Source organism: Sapajus apella, unplaced genomic scaffold, assembly GCF_009761245.1.
Source record: "Sapajus apella isolate SASKATOON/1434 unplaced genomic scaffold, GSC_monkey_1.0 scaffold53, whole genome shotgun sequence".
Taxonomy (NCBI): domain Eukaryota; kingdom Metazoa; phylum Chordata; class Mammalia; order Primates; family Cebidae; genus Sapajus; species Sapajus apella.
In genome coordinates, this window is record NW_022436993.1 from 6,630,874 (window position 1) to 6,638,332 (window position 7,459).

Below are 7,459 nucleotides of genomic sequence, written 5' to 3' on the forward strand. Positions count from 1 at the left end.
CAAATATGTATACACCTGATAACAGAACACCAAAATGCATGATGCAAAAACTGACAGAATTGAAGGAAGAGATAGACAGTTCAACAATAATGGTTGGAAATTTCAGTGCCTCCCTTTCAGTAATGGATAAAACAACCAGACAAATCAACTAGGAAGACTTGAACAATATGATAAATCAGCTAGACCTAACATATTCCTAAAACACACCATCTAATAATAGGATGTACGTTCTTCTTAAGTACAAATGGAACATTCCTTAGGGTAGACTATATGCTAGGACATCAAACAAACATCAATAAGTTTAAAAGGATAGAAATAATATACAGTATGTTCTTTAATCCCAGTGGAATGAAATTAGAAATCAGCATTAGGAAAAAAAAATAGGGAAAATCAACAGATGTTTGAGAATTAAACAACACACTGCTAAATAATCAGTAGATCATGGAAGAAATCCTGAGGAAAATTGGAATATTATGTGAGATGAATGAAAATAAGACATGATATACCAAGACTTAAGGAATGCAGCTAGCACACTTCTTAGAGAGAAATGTATAGCTATAAATGCCCTGTGTTAAGAAAGAAGATCTCAAATCATTAATCTTTTCACCTTAAGACACTAGAAAAAGAAGAAACTATACCTAAAGCACACAGAAAAAATAACAAAAAGTAGGTCAGTGATATGGTTTGGATCTGTGTCTCCACCAATTCTATATCAAAGTGTAATCACCAATGTTGTAGGTGGAGTCTTGTGGGAGGTGATTGGATCATGGGGTATGATTTCACCCTTTGGTGCCATTCTGGTGATAGAGGTCTCACAATACCTGGTGGTTTAAAAGCATGTACCATCTCCCCCTCACTCTCTGTTCCTCTTGCTCTGGCCATGTGAAATGCTGTCTCCCAGTTTGCCTTCTGCCATGATTGTAAGTTTCTTGAGTCTTCCCGAGAAGCCAAGCAGATGCTGCCATGCTTCCTTTATAGCCTCTGAAACCATGAGCCAGTTCAATCTCTTTTCTTTATAAATTACCCAGTGTCAGGCATTTCTTTATAGCAATGTGAGAACAGACTAGTACAAACAGAAATGAAAGTAATGGAAAAAAGTAAAGAAAAAGAAATCAGTGAAACTGAAAGCTAATTCTTGGAAAATACTAAGAAAATTAACATGAATTTAAGCAAGATTAACCAAGAACAAAAGAGAAAGGATTCAAATTTCTAGGGTGAAAAATGAAAAAAAAAAAAAAAGACCTTATTGCCAATCTTATATAAATATTATAAATGAGTACTACCATGAACAAATGTGTGTCAAGAAATTAGATGGCTATTGTTCTAATAGAGGTGAAATTGATAAATTCCTAGAAAGACACAGGAAACTGTCTAAAAACAATCAGAAAAAAATTTTAATAGACTTATAATTAGTGAAAGGATTGAATTAGTTATTAGTAAAAAGATTGAATTAGTTACCAAAAACCTACACACAATGAAAAAAATAATTTTAATAGACTTATATAGAATAAAATAATTTTAATAGACTTGTAATTAGTAAAAAGATTGAATTAGTTATCAAAAACCTACTCAAAATGAAAAGTCTAAGTCCAGATAGTTTCATCACTGAATTCTACCAAACATTTAAAAAATTGCAATGGTCTCAAAAAAAAAAAAAAAAAAGGAAGAGGGGTGAATGTTTCTCAGCTCATTTTATGATGGCAGTATTATCCTGATACAAAACCAAAGATATCACAAGAAAACTACAGACCAATGTTTTTATAAACATGGATCCGGGCCGGGCACGGTGGCTCAAGCCTGTAATCCCAGCACTTTGGGAGGCTGAGGCAGGTGGATCACAAGGTCGAGAGATCGAGACCATCCTGGTCAACATGGTGAAACCCCGTCTCTACTAAAAACTACAAAAAAATTAGCTGGGCATGGTGGCGCGTGTCTGTAGTCCCAGCTACTCAGGAGGCTGAGGCAGGAGAATTGCCTGAACCCAGGAGGCGGAGGTTGCAGTGAGCCGAGATCGCGCCATTGCACTCCAGCCTGGGTAACAAGAGCGAAACTCCGTCTCAAAAAAAAAAAAAAAAAAACATGGATCCAAAAAAATCTCAACAAATAACACCAAACTGAATCTGGCAACTTGTAAAAAGTATTATCACCATGGAGTGGGCATGGTTGTGTGCACCTCTCATTGCCGCTCCTCAGGAGACTAAGTGGGGAGAATCACTTGAACCCAGGAATTGGAGGCTGCAGTGAGCTTTAATCAACACCACAGCACTTCAGCCTGGGTGAATATTTATCTTAAAAAAAAACAACAACATTCATCACCATGATCAAGTGGCGTTTAACCCTGGAATGCAGTGGAATGCAGGGTTGGTTAAACATCTCAAGATCAATTAACATGAATACCTCATGTCAATAGAATAAAAAGCAGTATCACACGATATTCTCAAGAGAAGTGTTTGAGCCAGGCGCAGTGGCTCACACCTGTAATACCAACACTTTGGGAGGCCAAGGCAGGTGGATCACCTGAGGTCAGGAGTTTGAGATCAGCTTGGCCAACATGGCAAAACCCCGTCTCTACTAAAATTACAAAAAGCCGGGTGTGGTAGACACACCTGTAATCTTAGCTACTCAGGAGGCTGAGGCAGGAGAATCACTTGAACGCAGAGGTGGAGGTTGCAGTGAGCCGAGATCGCACCATTGCGCTGCAGCCTGGGCAACAGAGCAAGACTGCATCTCAAAAAAAAAAAAAGTATTTGACAGTTCCAACACCTTTGCACTAAAAAGACACTCAGCAGACTAGGAATAAAAGAGAAGTATCTGAACCAGATAAAAGAGCATCTACTAAAACCCCACAATACCATGTTTACTGGTGAAAGACAGAATGCTTTCTTGCTAAGATCAAGACAAAATAAGGATGCCTACTCTTGCTTCTTTTATTCAGCATTGTACTTGAAGTGCTAGCCGGGACAATCAGGCAAGAAAAAGAAATAAGATTAAGAAAAAGAAGTAAAATTCTCTTTTTGCAGATGGCATGATTTTATATATAGAAAATCTTGAGAAATCCACACACAAAAAAGTAGAACTAATAAATGAGTTTAACAAGGTTGCAGGATACATATTAATATTTAAAAAATCAGCTTTATTTTTTATACATTTACCATGAACAACCTGAAAATGAAATTAATAATTACATTCATAATTTCATCAAAAAGAATAAAATAGGAATAAATTTAACAAAAGATGTGAAAAACTTTAACTTTGAAAACTATATGTTGTTGTTGAAAGAAATTGAAGTCTAATTTTTTTTTCATCTTTTTTTTTTTCTTTCAATGTTATCCAAATTTTTTTTTTTTAATGGGGTTTCTCTGCGTTGGTCAGGCTGGTCTCGTACTCCTGACCTCAGGTGAGCCACCTGCCTTGGCCTCCCAAAGTGTTGGGACTACAGGCGTGAGCCACCGTGCCCAGCTGAAGTCTAATTTAATTTGGAACTCTTAAGTCTTCCTAATCTTCAATTTGGTAGAGGATTCTTAGATATGATACCAAAGGCACAAGCACCCAAAAACTTCAAAATTTAAAAAGTAGATAAATTGGACCTCAGCAAAATTAAAAGCTTTTGTGAGTCAAAGGACACCATCAAGAAAGTGAAAAGATAACTCAAAGAAAGGGAGAACTTATTTGCACATTTTATATCTGATAAAATACATGTACCCAGAGCACATCAGGAATTCTTACAACTGTGGCCAGGCATAGTAGCTCAAACCTGTAATGCTAGCACTTTGGGAGGCCAAGGCAGGCAGGTCACCTGAGGTCAGGAGTTTAAGACCAGCCTGGCCAACATGGTGAAACCCTGTCTCTACTGAAAATACAAAAAATTAGCTGTGCATGGTGGCGTGTGCCTGTAGTCTCAGCTACTTGGGAGGCTGAGGCGGGAGAATCACTTGAACCTGGGAGGCGGAGGCTGCAGTGAGCTGAGATTCTGCCACTGCACTCCAGCCTGGGCAACAGAGCCAGACTCCATCTCAAAAAAAAAAAAAAAAAAAAGAAAAGAAAAAAATAAGCTTACAACTCAATAATAAAAAGTTAAATGACCCACATAAGCAATGGATACAGGACATTAATAGATATTCTTCCTAGGAAGATACACACATGTCCAGTAAACACATGAGAAAACATTCAGTATCAGTCATTAATTAATTATTAACTATTAATTAAGTTAGGGAGCTGTTAGAAGGTGTTATATTAGTTTGGTCAAGTGAGAATGAAGGACTGGTGTAGGTGGTGGAGGCCTAAGAGAGAAGGGAGCAGATAGAATTGATACCCTGAAGCAAGTGGCTGGGAAGGAAAGAAAAGTCCAAAAACGGACTCCTAGATTTTGAGCCTAAGCGACTTGGATGATAAAACTGTTAAGCAATGGAGGAAAAACACAGAAGTTGTTTTTATTAGAAAAACTGATGAGTTTATTTTTTGGTTTAGTTTCAGGAACTAGGAGACCTCTAAGAGATTTAATGGCAGTTAGAAAGTGAAGCCACGTAGGTATAGCAGAAAGAGCACTTGGCTTGTTTCTTCTATAAAATGAAAGATTTGGATCTAAAAGGTGGTTATGTTATGGTGATTGCGAGCAATGATTTTAGATCCCTGCTTGTCTGGGTTTAGCTTCTCACTGTTTAACTTGGATGTATTATTTATTCTCTCTGGGTCTCAGATTCTGTAAATTCAGGATAACAGTTTTGTGCCTACCTAATATCGCTACTGTGAGGAATATGTATACACACACACATTATTTAGAACAATGCCTAGTGGATCGTAAGCTTAGTGTTACATAGCTGAAGTCCTTTTCAGATCTGAGGATCCATTGTTATGTGGTCAATTTCTGTGAGACTGGCATTCCAAGGTAGAGGTCAGGGCCAGAGACATAGGTTAATCGTTTCTTTTCTAAAGTATTGTTGAATTGATGGGATGAGATACCAGAGTAGAAAGTGGAAAGAACGTGAATGGCAAAGGCAAGCTGTTGAGGAACACTTCTATTATGAACAAGAGGCAGAAATATTATAGGAGAGGCCAGTGGAAGAACATTCAGAGAAAGAAGGAAAACTAGGAGGTACTCTCATGAATGCCAAGTAGAATAGAAAAGATCAGGTCAAGGGAAGATTGTCTTTTAGAGTAGAGACTACTTGAGCTAAGTTTGAAGGTTTATGGGATGTATCTGATAGGGAGAAGCTGAAGATGAAAGCAAATAATTGATGGAGCATAGTTCTTTGAGGATTCAAGGGGCAGATTTAGCCTTAAGGGGAAGAAATACCATTTATTTCTTTGAATTCGAATAAAAGAAGGGATATATATCGTGGACCAATCAAATTTTTGAGCTGGGAAATTCAGAAGTCAAGGAAGCTCTTGTTGGATAACTTTAGTTTGCTTACATTAAATAGGAAGCAAGGTCATCTGTAGAGATAGTGGAAGGTAGGCAACAAAAGTGAAAAGTGTTTCCAAGCAGCTTTAAATATTCTCCCTAATTCTGCTTTTTGTATTAATGCAAAACAAATTATCTTTTTCAATTATAGCAGGTAATATTTACTGAGACTTTACCGTCTGCCAGGTGTCATGCTAAGAGTTTGTTTCAAACTGAAAACATCCATAAGAGGCAGGTGGTATTAGTAATGGTATCCACACATTACAGGGGGTAATAAATGAAACAGAGAAAGGATGGTAAATTATTGTCTGTTACCCAGCTGAGAGGTGGAACCAAGATTGAATAGTACATCTGACTGAGTCTCAGCTCTTAACGATTATGCTTTCTAATGTTTTACTTTCAAATTTCATTAAAGACATGAAGTGTTGGTTTGAGAATATACATGGATTAACGGGATAGAAAAATATAGAAAAATAGCCCAAGGTATACAGCAGAATGTAACTTTAATGAAAGTTATATTTTAAATAAATGGAAAGGATGGCTGGTTAGATAAGTGCATTAGGGCAATTATTAATTTGACAAAAATTATTAAATTTGACTCCTTTTTTAAAATCTACAATAGAAATCAGAATAGCGGTTGTCTATGGCAGGACAGACATTGCATTAAAGGCACAAAGAAACTTTCTGGAGTAATAGGAATGTTCTGTAATTTTTTTTTATTTTTATTTTTTTGAGATAGAGTCTGGCTCAGTTGCCAAGGCTGGAGTTTAGTGGCGCAATCTTGGCTCACTGCAACCTCCATCTCCTGGGTTCAAGCAACTCTGCTGCCTCAGCCTCCCAAATAGCTGGGATTACAGGCGTGCACCACCATGCCCAGATAATTTTTGTATTTTCAGTAGAGACAGGGTTTTGCTGTGTTGACCAGGCTAGTCCCCAACTCCTGACCTCAGGTGATCTGCCTGCCTCAGCCTCCCAAAGTTCTGGGATTACAGGCATGAGCCACCATGCCTAGCCAATGTTCTGTAATTTGATTATGTTACATAGGCAGGGATTTTGGGTCAAAACTCATCAAATTGTACATTTAAAATCTGCACATTATACTCTGTAAATTTTATCTGTTTTAAAAAGGAAAGCCAAGTGCAGTGGCTCACACCTGTAGTCCCAGCTACTCAGGAGGCTGAGGTGAGAGGATCATTTGAGCCTAGGGGTTACAGGCCATTCTGGGCCACATAGCGAGACTGCAACATAGCAACATCTCTTTAAAAAACAAACAGGCCGGGTGTGATGGCTCATGCCTATAATCCCAGCACTTTGGGAGACCAAGGCAGGAGGATCACGACGTCAAGAGATCAAGACCATCCTGGCTAACATGGTGAAATCCCATCTTTACTAAAAATAATAAAACTTAGCTGGACGTGGTGGTGTATGCCTGTCGTCCCAGCTACTTGGGAGGCCAAGACAGGAGAATCTCTTGAACCCAGGAGGCGGAGGTTGCAGTGAGCCGAGATCGTGCCACTGTACTGGTTGGCAACAGAGAGAGACTCCGTCTCAGAAACCAACCAACCAACCAAAAAATCAGTTAACAGAGAAAAACAAGATAAAACAAAAATAAGACAAATCTATATGTAGATGTCCAAGACACTGTTAAAGAAAGAAAGAGCTGGCTATAGAATAAGACATGCAATATACCAGTTATATAAAGAAAAAAGAATTACCACCAGACCAGATTCTTTCTGTGGATCCACATTCATATGTATAAAGGTATCATGGTTCTTGAGTGCAGCTACTCCATTCCACTAATAAATTATTCATCTAATGTCAATCTCAGATGGTCTTAGGGTTTCCTTCCAGGTTGCAGAAAGGAAAGACTTTTATTATCTTATAACACTGTTAGCATAAATGTCATTTTCCCTGCTGATTGTAATACTCAGTGGTAAAATATACTCCAGTAAAGAAAGATATTCAATTTCTGGAAATTTTAGGTTTAAAAAATGACCTGTTTGCATAGTGAAATTAGTGTCTTTTTTTTTTTTTTTTTTTTTTTTTTTTTTTTTTTTT

At 37.7% G+C, this 7,459-nt stretch overlaps 1 protein-coding gene across 1 annotated transcript in view; it reads left to right on the forward strand.

Moving 5' to 3' along the window:
- The window catches only part of DNAJC1 (DnaJ heat shock protein family (Hsp40) member C1), a 223,175-nt gene that overhangs the window by 206,176 nt on the left and 9,540 nt on the right, over positions 1–7,459 (forward strand). The gene's annotated exons all lie outside the window — the stretch shown is intronic.